Here is an 18,744-nt window from a genome sequence, read left to right as displayed (position 1 = left end):
AGCCCGGCCTGAGGCCAATCAGTCAAAGTAACAAATCTTAATGTGACATAGTGACAAATACAAAATGTCCCTGGTAACCAGCTAATGTAAGGAGTGCGTTCAAAGTACAAACAAATGATGTGTGCTACTGTGGTTGTCAAAAACGGTGACTTTTTAAGACTAAATTCATTGTGCACTTATCTTCCTGTATTATGATCAAAATAACATTGCATGTTTCATGTTGAATGCGTAATTAATATGCAGTGCGAGTGCGATCTGACAAACTGAGATTTTTGTAATTTGACAAACTGAGGAATACATTTATGGTCGAATGAAAACATGTGGGACAACTAACCTGATGGATACTACATTTCCTATTTTATTTTGAATATACACCAAAAGGGTTATTATCGAAACATTAGGGACGCCCAGAAAAATGCCCAACTTCAAACGCGAATTACTGAAACAGGGATTTTGCTTATTTGTCGGTATGTCAGCTGTGCGACGAAATATTCCTGTAATCTATTTCTCAGGTCTCTTGAGTTTATTAAGCTGAAGAGAGCTGAGTGAGTTATAGTGTTCTATTCATTGGTTTAATGGTGTTATGTAATGTCATTGTTTAGAAATGCCAGTGGAAGCTGAATCTCTTCACCTTTTAGTGTGAATAATAAACTTGAATTTTGAACTTCAATCCATTTTGGATGGTATGCATCAATTCCAACTCATTAATAAGGCCAAACAAAATATTTTTGCTACCTGATTTTTACAGCTCTGGTCCTGATTTATTTTTTTTTGGGGGGGGGGGAATGAGGGGAAAAATTGAAAACTTTCAATTACTCCTTTACTACACGCTGACACCTGCATATGATCGTACGCACCAGAAATGCCAAAACAAAATATGAAGTTTCCTATCGACCTAAGGTTCCTACCCTATTTTTAAATGCCAAGGTATCGGACACACAACTATTATTTTTTTTGGCCTAATATTTACCTTTTAAGTGTACATATAGATATATATATTCCTATGCATTGGTAAAGAAAGGTTGGGTTTTTTTTCCGTATGCCACAGCAAATTCCTCCCAATCTCAATGATGTGTGGCCTGTGTGTGGAAATCCACGTGCTGCGGTCATTGTTACGGATCAATCATTTGCCGTCATTGACATCGTGGGCAATGGGTTGAAGTGTTTGACATGCAGGAGGGGCGATTGTCAGCACATCAGTAAGATCAATGTATTCAAGAGCAAGTGAGCAAGGACAGTTGCGTCTTCTTATTGGAGATGTCTGCTCTTTTGGAGTCAACTTCTCTTAAAAGGAAAGCAGGAGCAGGATCAGTGGCTTCCTGGAAGCGCATTCCCTTTCAGCTTGAGAGCATTCATCTACAAGACATGGTTGCCAAACCTGTTATGCAACGGGGTTGTACAGTCAATGGCAATCTTCACCTGATTCCCACACCAGGTGGTATGTGCGCATGCTGTCCACGCATCATGGAGTAATGACATCTACCTGAAGGGTGAATATCCTGTTTTCACTCTACAGTCAATTCATCGAGCATCAGGTATGAAAAACATGTTATTATGTACATTAATTGTGTCCTTCCCTCTCCAAAAGTTGTATGTATATCACAATCCATTTTTTTTTAGATGTCAGAATTACTTGATGTCGTTATGTATAAAGGGTCAACAATGTTCCATGCTTTCATTCCTATAGAATTACGGTATTGAAGTGAATACATCACGTGCACAGAATGTGTGTAAAAGGCATTAGCGCGTGATTCAGCCCATGAACCAACACGCGCGTACTCCATTCGATTGCATACTCTAGTTCTAAATGACGTCACACTTCAGAACTCTATAAATCCAGCTTCAGACATAGATGACCTGCAGGGGACACATTGATTGATTCTTTTGGACAGCATTTTATATAAATGGTGTACATACAATGCAAGTCAAAAACCAGGCTCGAGATAAATGATTTTTTGGTTGTTGAATATTGCAAACACATACATGTATCTTAAATTTTAATAACAGGTTGAAGGAGTATTTTGTTGGATTGAGAAAAGAAGTAATAATCTGTCATTGATCAAGCCAAACACGTGAGAGCATATTTAGTAAAGCAAGTCGTGCTTGGTGTTTACTGATTGCTACCCAGTATGAATTACTCATGTTTTGTTGATTTTGACAAAGAACATAGTTTTATAACTTTAAACTTCAGAATAAACGGTTGACTTGCCTGTCTGCACGATGCTTAAGTCTTAATGACTGAGTACAACATAAACCTTTTCAGTGGAAAAAAAGAAGGCGCTATATGCAGAACTTCACTTTAAAAAAAATGGTCCCAAATTTTTGTTTTATTTTTGTTTTACTCACCCTGTATATGTGTTCATAATTTTCACCACAGTAATCATTTATTTTAGCTTCCATTTTGACTCATACTGTATGCATGCAGAAATAATGTCAAAGATTGGAAGACGAAATGTTTTCATATGTCAAACATTTTAACATTTTTAAAGGGCATCATGCTATAGTCAACATTTTAACATTTAAATACGTTTTTATGTAACACCGGGCACACTATCTGTCAACATCCAAAACCTTCAATGACATAACGTTTCAGGTCTGTACATCTCCTACAGTAAAAATTTTGGTTCACAATGTAAATTCTACTACACTGTTCAATTCCAAAGAAAATTAATTGTGAATTTTCAACTTATACCATTTCATGTACGAAGTGTGTAGATCAATTTTATGTCATTAGTTGTACATCAAATTTTGTTTTGAGGAACCATATTGTATTTAGTTTTCTTCAGGAAGTGCAGCAATGAGATGTGTGACTCTGAACTTCAATATGATGGCTTGTCTGACTGCCTATTCAACATGACAACCTACTTGATTGACCACTCCGTCCTGAGACAGTACATGTACCAGTTTCTGTATGGAAGGTGTGCATTCCTAGAATTATTTGAAAGGGCTATATAAAGACCCTCATCCTCCTGGGACGATCAACTGGTGTTTTATTTTCTTGGCCTTAAAGAGATTTGAAAACTGGATCATTGCAGCACATCACAGAGCAATGTTCAATGAAAGCATGAATGGCAATACAAGTTACTATAGGATTAGGACCTCTGGGAATTTTGCCATGGGTGATATACGATCTCACGTTTGGCTCACGATGTAAAAAAAACCCAAAAACATGTTTACAATATAACACAATGACAGCCATCATCAAATTCCTTCTGTATAACATGCATGTATGTACAATAATGAAATATTTATGCACAATAATGAATTATTTATTCATTATTTTCTGTAGTGGTAGTATTCATTGCTAATAGAAACTTGACTGTACATGGGCATCTTTCTGTAAGTTGACATTGCAAGAATACAATGTATTTCATCTGTCTCCTCAGATCACCCATGTTTGGATTTTACAGTGTTTGGGTGCAAATGCAGAATGATGCTGGACATAGCTCTTTTGCATCACAACTGCACTACAACAAGTTTGTATGGGCATGGTATGGGTTCCTGCGTCTGCTGGACATCGATTACCACGAGCAGTTTATCTGCAGGGAACAAACGTGTGGCGCACAGCCAGATATAATCATCTGTGATGCTACCCACCTTTCCCTTCGCAAGGACCTATCGCTGTGGAAGGACAATGTGCCGAAGGCTACCAAAGAAGCAAAACAGTCGTCAAGCAGATAAGGCTTATAATTGTGTTCTGGACTCTAATTTTTCCAGCTACTTTATTCAGTAGTTTTGTTGTAAAGAATCATGATTCCACAAAAGAGTTCACTTACATTACAATACAGCTTATATTAGTTGTAATAATAAAAACAAATAATAATAATTAGGGGTATTTATAAAGTGCAGGTATTCACCATTATTGATTGCATCATTATATTACCCTTCTCATTCGGCCAACGAAACATATTCCAAAGACCATCCCATTTCGCTGCATAGTATACAGCTCTTTGTTGCAATTTAGGCGCAAAGCAGCTAAAATAGGAATGGGGAGAAGCAATGTGTGACAAAGCGCCTTGTGTAAGGGCACACACACGATAACCCCAGGCTGGACTTGAACCCACCACCTGTAGGATTACATCATGAATTCAATGCTCCAAACTTTGATGCAACAGCACTCCATGGTAATCCTGTGATTCTTTTAATGCCAATTAATTAACACAGAGTGATTCATGCATTTGAAGGCTTTGTCTCATTTGGATTGTGTCTCAACTGGAAATTGTATGAATTGTTCATTTGACATTACGCTTAGCTAGATGATTTAATGTTCATGTGAATTACTTTTACTGTTTTCTCTTTATACTGTTTACAGAAAAAGCATCTTTCTGGTTGACACCCAAACAAGGAAGTTGTTAAAGAAGTTTGCCCGATCGTCAGAGGCACATCCGTTTCCTCCCAATGACTTCCTGATGCTTATTGATGGATGCAAGGAACATCAAGGCAGCCTACTCCCTTTTCTGAATGAGCTGGGTTCAACTGGACATGCAACAGCCCCACCTGCAACTTACAAACCGTTATTGCAAGCTTTGTCTGCAACTTCTCCAGTTTGTGGACTGCTCCATCCAGAGGCAGAGTTATTAGAACTGTTGGAGAAGATGGCTCATGGATTTTTCCCCAAGAAAAGACTTAAATGCTATGGCTATTCTCACAAACAAGGTTAGTGCTCCATTGTAATATTAGCATAAATCCCCATGCAATAGTTAGATTACGTAGGTACACAGAGAGATACTTATTAATGAGGTATAACAGTATGGTGTATTATTTGTTAGTGTGCATATTTCCGTTTGATGTAACTACAGTACTCAAAATCTAAAGAAAGGTGCTTAATAACTACATGTACATGTAACTTGTGAATGATGAATACTCAGCAAAAAGCATACTATGTTCCTGATTTAAAATTCAAAACTTTTTAATGCAGCCGATTGCAACTATGCAATCATGCTCTGAAGCAAGGAATAATAACAAATATCCTTGGATGTGCATTGAATCAATCACAAGTTTTTCCTGAATAAAAAAAAAAAAATATTATTACAGATATCTCCAAAAATGTGTCATCTTATAATTATCTTGGAAATGTCATTCTTTTATTGCTTTCTTCAAAATGACAACATGCTAGACAGAACAATTGCACAGCTCTACAGAATTATGTTAACCATCTCAAAGGGTGGAAAGAAATGGAATGGAATAGGAACCTACACACATACATGTACCTTGGATGGTGGCACTTTTCAGATGCACGTGATAGTTTAAACTGATAGTGGAGTGCATATTTTCCTTTTGGCTGTTTTCAGTATTCTTGTGAATGGATAAGAGCAAATAGTGCATTGAATATCCAGGGTGGTTTGCAGTTTGAGCAAATAGCAGTGGACTTTAGGGAGCATTTAGGACTCATTGAAGAACTGAAGAATAGTCCTAATAACTCAGATATGGCTTCACATTGTTGTCATAACAGAGTTTCAGAAAGGATAAATGGAAACACAGTACAAGGCCATACAAGAACATGGGATTCATTCATTCATTCATTCCGTTTTATGGTTTAAAAAATCCAAGGACTAAAAATATTTGGTTTCAGCAAAACTTAATATTTACAATGATTGTTAAAAAATTATAACGGTAATATCAAACAAACGTGAACAGCAAAGTGACATGCATACAATAAAATGAACGCATTGTGCTATGTGAAAAAAAAACTGATGCTAATGAATGAAAAAAGAAGAGTTGAAGGTGGTCAACGTACATCATCGAACTTTATTGAAACATGACATCGAAGAGATTGAGGAATGATTATGTGGGAGAAGTACTTTGTACATGTAGGTAATAGAAGATGAGATATTGAATTCTGTCGTAGGCCAAATTAAACAATTTACATGTTTTGCGTTCCTGCCCGCTTCTATTTTGGAGGCCACCTCTTTCCTTTTTTGTTAATTGTAAAAAATGATACATTTTAAACAATGACATCATTTTGGCTTGTTTGTTGCATCTAGCCCTTATAAAGCTGGTTTGTCATTTCCTGAATTCAAGTGATGGTCATTTAAAAACAAAAACTGGCGGCCATCTTGAAAAATAGCCCGGTCTGGCAGCCATTTTGGATGGAGGGGGGCGGGATCCTCCCTTGTTTTTCAAAAAGGCATGATGCTAAGCATTTTTTTTTACTTGGCCTTAATTGATGTGTACATGTTTCTTTGCTCAGATGTCAGTGCTGACACCTAGCACTCTTAAAGAAGTTTTCAATGGCTTGCCCGTGCTACCAGCATTCAACTTTGTAGTTAAAACAGAAGAGGAAATTACCAAGTGCTCAATAGTTACTCAATATTCTTATAAAACTTAAAAGTTTTCTATCACACAATATTATCTAAAATATGTGATAACTGATAAAATGCCGATTTCGTCTTTGCCAATTTCAAGAGCTACGTTTAGATAAAAAAAATACTGAAATTGCTCAATGCATTAAAAGAATATCATCATTTAAGCACAATGACCCTAAAACCTGTCACATCCCAAAAATGCAATTTCAAGAATCTTCATCACTCTTGTCTGCAAACATCACCTGAGATACAATTGTAAAACCTCAGTTTAAAAGTTAAAAATGATGAACAATGTCCTTTTGAAGGCCTGTCGCCAAAAAAGTGGATGTTATTTTGGAGCTTCACACAAATGTAAATACATTTTTAGGGGTTTGGGTTCATCTTTTTTTGACTCACCCTGTATATTGTTGAATTGATATTTTGTTCATAGTGTCCTATAATAGCTGACCTCATTGCATCGGAGCAAGTTCTTCCTGAAGTACTCTTTCCTGTCCTTTGTGAGCTGCTTCGTCTGGCAGTAGCCCCATTTGAGCAGTCAACTTCTTCACAATCTCCTGCTGCTGTTCAGGCTGAGAGAAGCACAGACCACCCACCACCAGACGACTTCGATGGCATGTGTTTTTGGCCCCATTTCCCCCAACAACGGTTAAGGCCAAAATATGCAATGGATGGCTTGAAGACCACCAGGACCAGTTGCAGGAAGGATTCCAAAAATTATGGGAGAATGACACCTGGAGTATTTGCTGCTTTCTGTCCCCATGGTAATACTTGCACTCAAATTTATTGTCAATGAACAAGTAATGCTGGGTAGGGGGAAAAAAACAGCCTGAAAGTCAATTTGAACCAGCAATTATGATGCAACCTACCACATTGCAAGCACAAGGAACACATTGGGAAATCCAAAACATGTATTAACAGCACTGGCAATAATTTGAAAAGTATTGTCCATGTGTATGTTTCTCTAAGAATAATTTAATGGGCAATCATAAAATGTACAATCTGCCAAAGACCAAATTTCTCTACACCAAAGCCGACTGGATTACCCTAGTGGTAATTACAGTCGTTTGAATAATAGTAGTAATATGTCTGGCTCCATGACAATGCAATGGGATATTTAGTATTTAGTATTACTGTGATTGATACTTTAATGAGAATATAAAGTGTGATGTAAATGCGATAGTTTCTGGTTTCGTGTGGCTCTCACAAGATTTTTACCTGTTTTTTTGAAACTTTGATTCCACTTATTATTACAAAGCATAAACAATGTTCCCCATTTCCTGTATTTCGAAGACTTTCTGTTCTGGCAAGGTTTTCATGAAGTTTTGCTTCCCTCAAAGGCCAAATTATGCCACAATTCATAGCAGTCCTCAGATTATTACGTGACAACATTCCTTTGCTGTTTTATTACATAATACTCTATTTTATTTGTCTTTCATTTTGTATTTGTTCAGGAATCTGTTATGGTTTCGAAATTATGAACCAGTTTGAATCACCGAATGTGCCCTTCACTTTGCTCCTCACACGATTTGAGACACGTAAGTAGTGTTTTCCTCAACAAATCATAGCTGTTGATTTAATAAGCCTCCGTACTGATGACGTCACACTTTGTTTACATGTGCACTTTCCTATGGAGCCAGTGGGGGCCCACGGTCAACTGAGCACCATAGGAGAGCGCACACGTAAACGGAGTGTGACGTCATCAGTACAGAGGCTTATTCAGTCATGATTTATAACTTACATTGACATTTGTAAATTTGCACACAACTGAAGATCATCGATTTGTTTGCAGCACCTAAACAAAGGTTTAAGAAAACAGTCCCTATCGTTATGCACCGGTAATCCTCCTTGGCCTTTATAATGATTTTCACTTAATTACGATGAATGTATGACACTAAAAAAAAAATATTGAAGTGAAATTGTTTAAGCATGTTGCATTTTTGTGGAAGCATTTGTTTGTTAACATGGGTGACTTGCGAATAACACTCAATGAAGGCATATGGTAGCAAATCTGCTTCTTCAGACTTTTTCTTATGTTACTCACTTCATGCCTGGTATGGGAATGAACTCAAATGCACACTACCAATTCAGTTGCAACAAGCGGTCGCTGAACACACATTCCATGGAAGCAAACTGATCTTTTGATAAACCTTAAATTTACATTATTGTTCTCATCAAATGTATGTTGGTTTTTTTTTTTTTACGTAGCTCCAAAGATGATTGTGTATGACAACGCCTGTCATCTTCATGCCTACTGCCTAAATCGGGAGCCTGGCATGTTTAAGAAGACCAAGTTTCTTATCGACAGACTACACTGGCCCAATCATACTGGTAATTCTTGATTGTATATTTTTTTTATTTATTTATTTCTTTTTTGATGACTGTAACACAAGTGTATTCCATTCAGTTGGAATCATATCAAATATTTTTACGGATAATTATCAATGTCCACTTTCTGACACTTAAAGCCACATCTTACTCGCATGAATGTGAGTAATATAAAACAAGAAAATACAAGAATGATGAAAATACAAGCCTGAGAAAAAAAGAAGAAAATGCCAAATTAACGTCATACTTAATACTTTTAGGCATTGCATGGTGGAGTTTCAGTATCATTTCGGTTTGCGGTAACACTTTGTGGTAATAAATTCTGCTTAGAAGACAATTATTTAGTTCTGATAAGAACTTGTCCTGCTTGTTATCAACTTCCACTAAGTACTTTTAGTTCTGATAAGAACAGTCCTGCTTTAAGTTCTATTAGAAGTACAACTACTTGGTGAACGTTGATAATAAGCAGGACAAGTTCTTATCAGAACTAAATATCTTCTTAGCAGTAGTTATTATGACATGGTGTTACCGCAAACCAAAACGATACTTAAACTTAATACTTACAGTAGTGCAACAGGTACACTGTTCTACAGTGTAAATCACAAAATAGAGTGAAGACAGACAGCAGATATTCAAACAATGCTATTTGTTATTTGAAATGAGATATGAGAAGAATTTCACGGGTGTGAAATTTTAGTTTTAGAGCTGATTTCGCCTTTTTTTTCAAGAATTTCAGCTTTTTTTCCCTCACTTGCTGTGTACAAAAGTATAGTTTTTTTTACACCTTTTTCAGCTATTTTATCAGTGGTCACTCACACCCTTGATTAACAAGACCAACGATTTTAACAGTAACTGGTGCAATCCTATGGGTCACTTGGATAGCAAAATAACCTTTTCATCAAGAGAGCCTGGAAGATGACGATTATTGTCAGCACTAATCTTAAAATTATTTTGAAGCTGGAAAGTGGCCCTGCCTGAGGGATTCATCCTTATTTTGTTCAATTAAACTTCATTACATAAGCTGATAGCAATATTGCAATATAGAAATCATAATTTTCTTCATAGGGTTTCCCTTTACCTTGTCAATGTGGTCTTCAAGAATGAAGTCCCATAATTTCCCTCTTGTTACCTCTTCATCACATACACAAGTACCCACTTCATGTCTGTGTGCCTGATCAGTGCATTTCATTTGTCTATATCTTTTCAGTAATTTGAATTAATACATTTCTGTTTCATATTCTTTCATCAGCCTGTTCCGTTGGGTACAAACTAGATGGGTACTCAAAATACAAGGCGATAAACAGCCAAGTTGCCGAACAGATGAACTCGTCACTCCAGCGCATCAAGGTTCAGCTGTCATATATGGCTCAAGACAATTTTTTGTGGCACTGCAGATTTTTTTTGTGGGGGAAGAACATGAAAAAACAAAGCGTTCATTAGAATATGAGAAGCATATCTGCACTTAAGTGTATACATGTTACTTGGTGGTTTTAGAATCCAAGGGTGGTCATAAAACCTATAGGAGAATGTTTATTATATTGCTGTTTGTTTGTTGTGTTCTATTGTATTTTTATTAGGTGTAAATAGTCGAATGGCTTAGACCCCATTTTTTACAAGATCGTGAACGACTGGTCCAAAGCACCAACGTGGCAGATAGATTGTTATAGCCCTAGAGAAGATATTTTTAAGAAGTGGCACCTGAACATCTTTTGGGAAGGGTGCCTGATGTTCATAAATCATCAACACTTGCCATGTAATATGTGTTTTTTTTGCCATGTTTGGGCATATTTGTATTTTTTTTTTTTTACTTTTTAAAAAGTATATTTTGGTGATCGTCCTTACACACCCTACTTCAATTACATGTAATGAAGCCCACAAGTGACTGAATGATAATGTAAACATGGTAAAGATCTGAAATGACTTCCATTATACTAGTTGGCTGCATTTACCTCAGTTGTCTCCAGAGATCATCAATTAGTCTTGCCAAATCTCAGTGTTTATGAGCTTCAAATTCACCAAGTCGCTTACTGGCACAGTTACCCTATTAAGACTTTATGGGAAATCATGTAAACAATGCTAATATTGTTATATATAGCCCAAAAAGCAGAAACAGGGAAAAAAACTATGTGTCCGTAAATTAGGCAAAAAGGTAGGTGAAGGGTTGCTTAACAAGGGAAACCTGAACAAGTTCAAGGAAATTCCCTAAATTATTGGTAAGAAAACGTTTTGACGTAGACCTAATTATTAAAAACAACAATAATGTCTTATATTGCGGATTTCCTAGAACTTGTTCAGGTCTCCCACGTCAGGCAACCCTTCGCCTAATTTTAGCACTATTTACGGACACCTGATTTTTCCCCCTTTCTTGTAGCTAAGTATCATGATACTGTCCTCAATCATATGATTTATTTTTGTGAGGGTAACAGTGCCAGTAAATGACTTTGTGAATTTGAAGCTTGTAAATTCAAACTTTTGGCGAGACTTGTTGACGATATCCAAGGAAAAAGTGAATGGGCACAACTTTAGGGTATAATATTAGCCATTTGGGATCTTTATTATGTCCTCGTATCATCCAGTCTGTAGTATGATGCAGAAAACGTTATTTAAGTAAGGATATGTACCAGTAAGTGGAATCCCCAAAACATACTTTTCACTATATGTGTATTTATATACCCAAACATTGCCAAATATGGGAATATATTACACTGCAGGTACTAACCATTAGCGATTTATGCAATTTAAGCACCATTCCCAAAAGAATTTCAGGTGTCACCCCTTCTAAATATCTTATGTTGGGGCTATAAGAATAGCCAACTTTAGTGGTTTGAACCAGTTGACACGATTTCGACCTTATGCCACCCAACTAAAACGTGTTACACTCGTAACCCTTTGAAATATCGAATTGCACACTCACAATGTATACATTCTCCCTTCAAAAAAAAAAAAATGATGCACACTCGGGTCCTCCCTATGCTTAACCCTAGTCATGTCGTTGGTTGCGCAAAACTTTTTTTTTTTTAGCATTTGATGTTTGGGGGACGCCAAATCAAATTGCTTGGTGTGATGCATTTTGTTTGCGTGGTTTTCTTTATTTTTTGTTTGTGTCAGACCTCTGTATCATGCCATTTATGGAAAGTGAAAAAAAGGAAAATCAAAAATCTGACGGTCAGTCTGGGGTGGGGGCTGGCAGTTGCCCCTCTGCTTGATACAGTTGCTGTTGTTCTTGGGTTTGGCATCTAATCCTTTCATTCCTTGAAGAACATATTTTGAGTATGACAGGATAATTTTTCTTGATATTAGTTGTAAGTTTTACCAGACCTTTTTTGAACAATATGCACTGTTAATGTCTGATACAATATTTGAACAGCATGGACTGTTATTGTCTTGTTGTCCATAAAGTATTATTCTCTTCCAGCACACACATTTAGATCATTGTGATGTGATTTGTGAACATGTAATGAGGTTTAAATAAAATAAATATGAAAGATTTCACTTAGTGAATTATTCTTCAAGATGTAGGTACTTCTCCAGCATCAAGTAACTAGTTTGCTGCAGCTACTTGACAACAGCAAATAATGGAACGTATAGTAATTTATGTACCCCATATACATGTAGCAATAGGGATTTGTTGGACTCTGCAACTCTGTATTTTTTTTCTGTATTATTTCCCAATATAGTATGAGTATTTTTTTGCAGAACACTCACCAGATTCTCTTTGCTCTGATTAATATTTTTAAAAACTTTATTAATATGCATGTACACATAAACAGGCATGATTATTTTTATTGAGTTTTCCCATGGTTATAATTGATTGAATTTGAATGAAAGCAAATGGATTTGGATGCAAGACAGATTGATTTACAAATAAAGATTATTACATGGTGTCATTCCAAACGTTATATTGTACATGTACATTTCTACCACGTAAAGCTATGATTTCGTTTGATTGATAGAATAGCATTGTATCCAAACATAAAGGTGATTTGTCAAGTATGACACAATCTTTGATTGATGTATATATTTAGTATACCAGGGATTGTTGTACTACTCAATGTGGTGTTATAACTCAAGTATACGAGAAGAACCAAATCACATTAGTTATTAGATTTTAAGACAATGAACATTATCTTCAGTGGGTCATTAGAGACACGCATCTGTTCACGCACATAAAACCTCACTTGTAAATTGTAACCTGATGTTAAACTTCCTCTCAAAACCTTTGTTTCATGGGGGGGGGGGGGGGGGTGTTACTGATCTTGGGATGTATGTTATTTCCAACTTTGTATCAACTAATCTAATTAAAACATAATGTTAGTAATATGTCTCACACTGTGTCACTTGTTTCCATTGAACAAACTGTTGCATTTAAGTTCTTGATAAACAACAATAACAAACCGTAATTTGTTATACTTTGTTTTCGTGAAATGTATGTAATTTAGTTAATATTTTATACTACATGTACATGTATGTTGTTATTTTAGTATTTACTTGATTATTAAAACGAAGATTGCACAATAATTCTGTGGAAACACACTTCTCAATATTGCCTCTGTGTCTATCTATCATGTTCATCTCCACTTTACAATTTTTTTTTAATTATCTGTGGCAGAGATGCACTCTTAAAGGGTATTCGAAGGGCAGGGGCATATCCATGGTGGGTTTTTTTTTTGTAATGAAGATGGTGTGAAATATTGTGTGAATGTGTCCAAACTTTGCAAACAACGATTTCTAGTTGCAAAATAATTTGACCGTAATAAAAAAAGTGGGAGCGGATGGGTCGAGCCCCGATTCCAGCGTATGTATAGATCCGGATTTCTGCACTGCGTAAGACCATCCTCCCCCAGGACTGTGTCGACTCGACCAATTTGTAAACACCACTAGAGGTCTTACAAGCCTACAAACTGTAGGGACAGCAGTTGCAAAGTTTTGTTTGTTTGTTTGGTTGGTTTGGGGTTTTTGGGGGGAGGGGGGCCTTTGTTGCTTGATTCTATCCTTTTTTGAGGGGGGGGGGGTCGTTCAATAATGAACAAGTAAATGCAGTACTAGTAGATTCTCATGGCATGATCATCTTTTCACATATAGAGGGCGCTATTGACAAGTCGTGATACTTCTTATTGAGTATTATGGAGGTTGCCATGGCGCGGCGGTGGAGAGTGTACATGTATCTGGGTTATAAATTATGAAAAAAAGGAAAATTAAGCAAGAAATTGTAGAAGCACTAGTCGAGATTTAAAGTTGACACTGAACTTCTTGGTTTTTGTCATTTTTCATTTACTTGATTTGAATATTACATTAATTGTTTGTGTACGATGTCTTTTTACAAAAAGTTTTCGGATTAACTAGACTGCTGTTTTACTCTCATTAAACGCCACACCAAAAGAAGGAGAAACGTAATTATTTAGCAAGGCCGGATCCAGACAGCATTTTTTTTTCGAGGTGGGGAGATTTTTCTGTCCAAAATATTGTGTACGCAATGGCTAACTTTTTGCGACGTTAGGCTACTCAACAACAACAACAAAAATTTCGGGGTTTTTTTTGGGGGGGGGGGGTGTGGGAGCATGGCCCCTATTTGCCAATCCTCCTAGATCCACTGTTGTCATTTGGAGACCGGAAACTTATTACATAAACAGAATAAATATAAAAAGTAGACCCAAACACAAAAGAAATATATTTCATATTTAAAAAGTCGCACCACAATAATTAATACTGGTAAGCTAAAAACAAAAAAACAATCAATGGCTCAATCCGTTTAAATTATATCACCATTTAAACCAAATAATCGGCTCCACGTCCACAGTTAAACGGTATCGTATTAAACTTTAATTCGAAATGTAGTGAACACCTTCAATGTGTTCATTGTTTTCCCATGCTCAGACAAAAATAGTAGACAATCCATATTTCTTCTTCTTTGCTTTGTTTTTGGTGGTTTTAGTTTAGAAAAGGGTTCAGACCCCCATTGCTCAAGCTGCCATCAGTAATAATAACAAAGCACAGAATGAGCCATTTAGGCCTGGCATTATTATAACTCTTCTTTTTTTATAATTATATTATCGCTTTAATTGAAATTTTGAAAAATCTCAGAATATCACTCGTTTCTTTTGACAATTCAGAAAGAAGACATTTTGTAACAGTTCGATGTCAAAGTAAAAATTTGTTTTCAAAGACATAAATATCAAGTTCATGTATGTTTGTTTCCGTTTTATTTGCAAATCTCACGAGAGTCACTTGGGATGCAAATTCGTATAAAACCACTGCTGTGCAAAGACGGTCTACAAGGCTATAAAAAAAATAAGCGCATTAAAAGCTTCATACCATTGGCAAATCTTTTCTGAAAATGATAAGTAAATGGAAATAATGATTTATTAAATATGGCACGGAACTTATAAGCATAGTGCATAGTTTCTTGTTCACAAAAGAAACAATTCCATTGCATTAAAAAACATTTCACGTGAAGATTACTGCAAAAGTTTCCTAAAAGTCTAATCATGTACGGGCCTTTGGGCCAAATGGTATTTTCAAGAATTTAAGTGAAGACGTAGAGTCGATTAAAACAATCCATAGACCATTTATTTATGAAATATAATGGGGAAACAACTGAAAGCATCGGGCTTGTTAGAGAGTGGCATTCTCAACGAATTTGAGAGGCCGTCATTGTCTACAAACAATAGATGGATGGATGGATGGATGGATGGATCTCCTATATCTCCGATTACCCAGCCCTTTTCCCCGGCACATTTGTCTCCTATATACCCTCCCCAACGCTACACAATAGCGACAAAGCAACCATCAGTGAGCGTATGAGCACCCTTTTATAAAGAGCAGAGTCCCCATGCACCGACAGCATCTTTGCCACATTTCCGCTGTCAGCACCCAACATCCTCACCACGCCCACTGATCAGTCTCCTCATCCTCACCACGTCAAATGATCAGTCTCCGCATCCTCACCACGTGAAATGATCAGTCTCCTCATCCTAACCACGTCAAATGATCAGTCTCCTCATCCTAACCACGTCAAATGATCAGTCTCCGCATCCTCACCACGTGAAATGATCAGTCTCCTCATCCTCACCACGTCAAATGATCAGTCTCCGCATCCTCACCACGTGAAATGATCAGTCTCCTCATCCTAACCACGTCAAATGATCAGTCTCCGCATCCTCACCACGTGAAATGATCAGTCTCCTCATCCTCACCACGTCAAATGATCAGTCTCCGCATCCTCACCATGTGAAATGATCAGTCTCCTCATCCTAACCACGTCAAATGATCAGTCTCCGCATCCTCACCACGTCTAATGATCAGTCTCCTCATCCTCACCACGTCAAATGATCAGTCTCCTCATCCTCACCACGTCAAATGATCAGTCTCCTCATCCTCACCACGTGAAATGATCAGTCTCCGCATCCTCACCACGTGAAATGATCAGTCTCCTCATCCTCACCACGTGAAATGATCAGTCTCCTCATCCTCACCATGTGAAATGATCAGTCTCCGCATCCTCACCACGTGAAATGATCAGTCTCCGCATCCTCACCACGTGAAATGATCAGTCTCCTCATCCTCACCACGTGAAATGATCAGTCTCCTCGTCCTCACCATGTGAAATGATCAGTCTCCGCATCCTCACCATGTGAAATGATCAGTCTCCGCATCCTCACCATGTCTAATGATCAGTCTCCTCATCCTCACCATGTGAAATGATCAGTCTCAAAATCCTCAACACGTGAAATGATCAGTCTCCGCATCCTCACCACGTGAAATGATCAGTCTCCTCATCCTCACCATGTCAGATGATCAGTCTCCGCATCCTCACCACGTGAAATGATCAGTCAAATGATCAGTCTCCGCATCCTCACAATGCCCAATGATCAGTCTCTGCATCTTCACCACGTCAGATGATCAGTCTCTACATCCTCACCACGTGAAATGATCAGTCTCCTCATGCTAACCACGTGAAATGATCAGTCTCTGCATCCTCACCACGTGAAATGATCAGTCTCCTCATGTTAACCACGTCAAATGATCAGTCTCCGCATCCTCACCATGTCAAATGATCAGTCTCCGCATCCTTACCACGTCAAATGATCAGTCTCCTCATGTTAACCACGTCAAATGATCAGTCTCCGCATCCTCACAATGCCCAAAGATCAGTCATTGCATCCTCCCCACGTCAGATGATCAGTCTCCGCATCCTCACCACGTGAAATTATCAGTCTCCTCATGCTAACCACGTGAAATGATCAGTCTCCACATCATAACCACGTCAAATGACCAGTCTCCGCATCGGTTGTCAAGTCTATATACGTTTAGTTTGTCTCATTGTTGTTTTGTCTTGTTTTCTCTATGATTTCGTGGGCTTTGTAGGGGATGCCTAAACACAATGTGGATGACGTGATGGGGCTGGAATTAATTGATTACTAAATTATTTCACAGCCCCTAGACCTGACTCACACTGTCGAACAGGAAGATGTTATTCTAGGCTAAATTATATCACTTCGCTATGAGTCGCACATATTCCCTCTTTTATATTTCCCCAAGAATACTACAAATATTATGAATTGATTATTAATTATTATTATTACTGTTGTTTTGGTATTATTTCTGGTAATGAAGAAACATGTAGAGAAAAGAAAATGAGATTTACATTTCTAAATGTGGGAGGAAAACTTCAGAAAAATATTATGTGGTGAATAAATAAGTAATGTGAGCGAAGGCCACTTTAAACGTACAAGGAGACAGAGCATTATTGATTCACACATACACTTTTTTTACAGCAGTGATTATATTAAGAAATAATAAGAAACGTTGTAATCTCTTGCAAATGCACGTTATTGCAGAGGAAAATCAAATAGTCTTCAGGTATCAGTTGCAGCGTAGCCACGGTTCTGAAATAGGGAAGCTTAGGGTAGTTGTGGTAAATGTGTGGGGCTGGATAGTGGAGGGGCGCCCAGTTTTATTCGTGATAGACAAATTATTGTCACCACACACTTGGCCTCCGTAAAATATAACAGATGGGGACCAAATTCAGCGGGCGCTGTTTAGAACCAACATCATGGTCAATGTCAGACTACATGTATTTGCTTTAATAGTGCTATTTGCTTTAGTGCTAAAGTGTTATTTGCTTCAAATCGCGAATAACAAAGTTGTCGAGGAAAAACAGAATAAAACATGTACAAAGGGTTTGTATTTTAACATGCTAATCGTGATAATATGGCTAATGATAATATTATTAATAGGGGGATGGGGTGTGCGCCCACACGCCCCGGGTTACGCAGCGCCCCGCACACAGCTTGATGATTAACTTTTGTTGTGGGGAAACGACTCCAATATCAGTGAAACACAAACTTTTTAGACTCTGAGGTCTGTCCACTCGCGACATGGCCATTTTTTTAAAGGTTATTGCAAGAAAGCGAGAATGAAGAAAAAACAATGCCTTTCGGTAAAAAAAATCAAGTTATTATTTATTTTCATTTGTTTTTTTTTTTGTGCGTGTGTGTGTGTTTGCTACAGTTGATTCCTTGTTTAGTTTCGTAGGAAAACGATGGCTCCACAACTGAAATTTGTCTTCTTTATTTTTCGTCCAGGCCTAAGGCCAAAAAACCCCCCATAAGTCTCCGGTTTCTGGTATGCGCGCGCGTCGCCGTAACCATAAGCGTCGGCAAAATGAAAACGTTTTTTTTTTCATTGAAATTGAAAGATGATGTCGCAAATCCGCCAAACTCACTGGTTTGACTGGAATCCTGCTGCTGCACAATGTTAACGTGTTTTTAGATGGGGTTACCATCGAGTAAAAGCTTTATGCGGCCTCTCTGGACTCCCATTTGCACTAAGTTTAGTCGGGCACCATTTGCAGTCATCAGCCGACATTTGAAGCCAAAAAACCCCCTTTTTTGGCCTAATATGTTGAATTGATGTTTCGACTGCTGATGATCTACGAGGTGACATTACACACCCTTTTAAGACGGCATGTATTGCTTATCTTGCATTGTGGATGCTTTCCCAATATTCCACAGTGTTTAGACTTAGTATTTGGATCATGGTTTCGATACATTTTCATTATGGTTAAGAGTTGATTTAATTCGACATAACGGTTATCCATATTAAAACACCCCCT

At 37.5% G+C, this 18,744-nt stretch overlaps 1 pseudogene; it reads left to right on the top strand.

Annotated features, from left to right (window-relative positions):
* The first annotated feature begins 64 nt into the window (after positions 1–64).
* LOC119736690 lies at positions 65–13,163 on the top strand (annotated as a pseudogene).
* The last annotated feature ends 5,581 nt before the right edge of the window (positions 13,164–18,744 follow it).

This window comes from Patiria miniata, unplaced genomic scaffold (assembly GCF_015706575.1).
Source record: "Patiria miniata isolate m_02_andy unplaced genomic scaffold, ASM1570657v1 HiC_scaffold_3, whole genome shotgun sequence".
In the NCBI taxonomy this organism is placed as follows: Eukaryota; Metazoa; Echinodermata; class Asteroidea; order Valvatida; family Asterinidae; genus Patiria; species Patiria miniata.
This window is presented reverse-complemented; position numbering and strand designations above follow the sequence as displayed.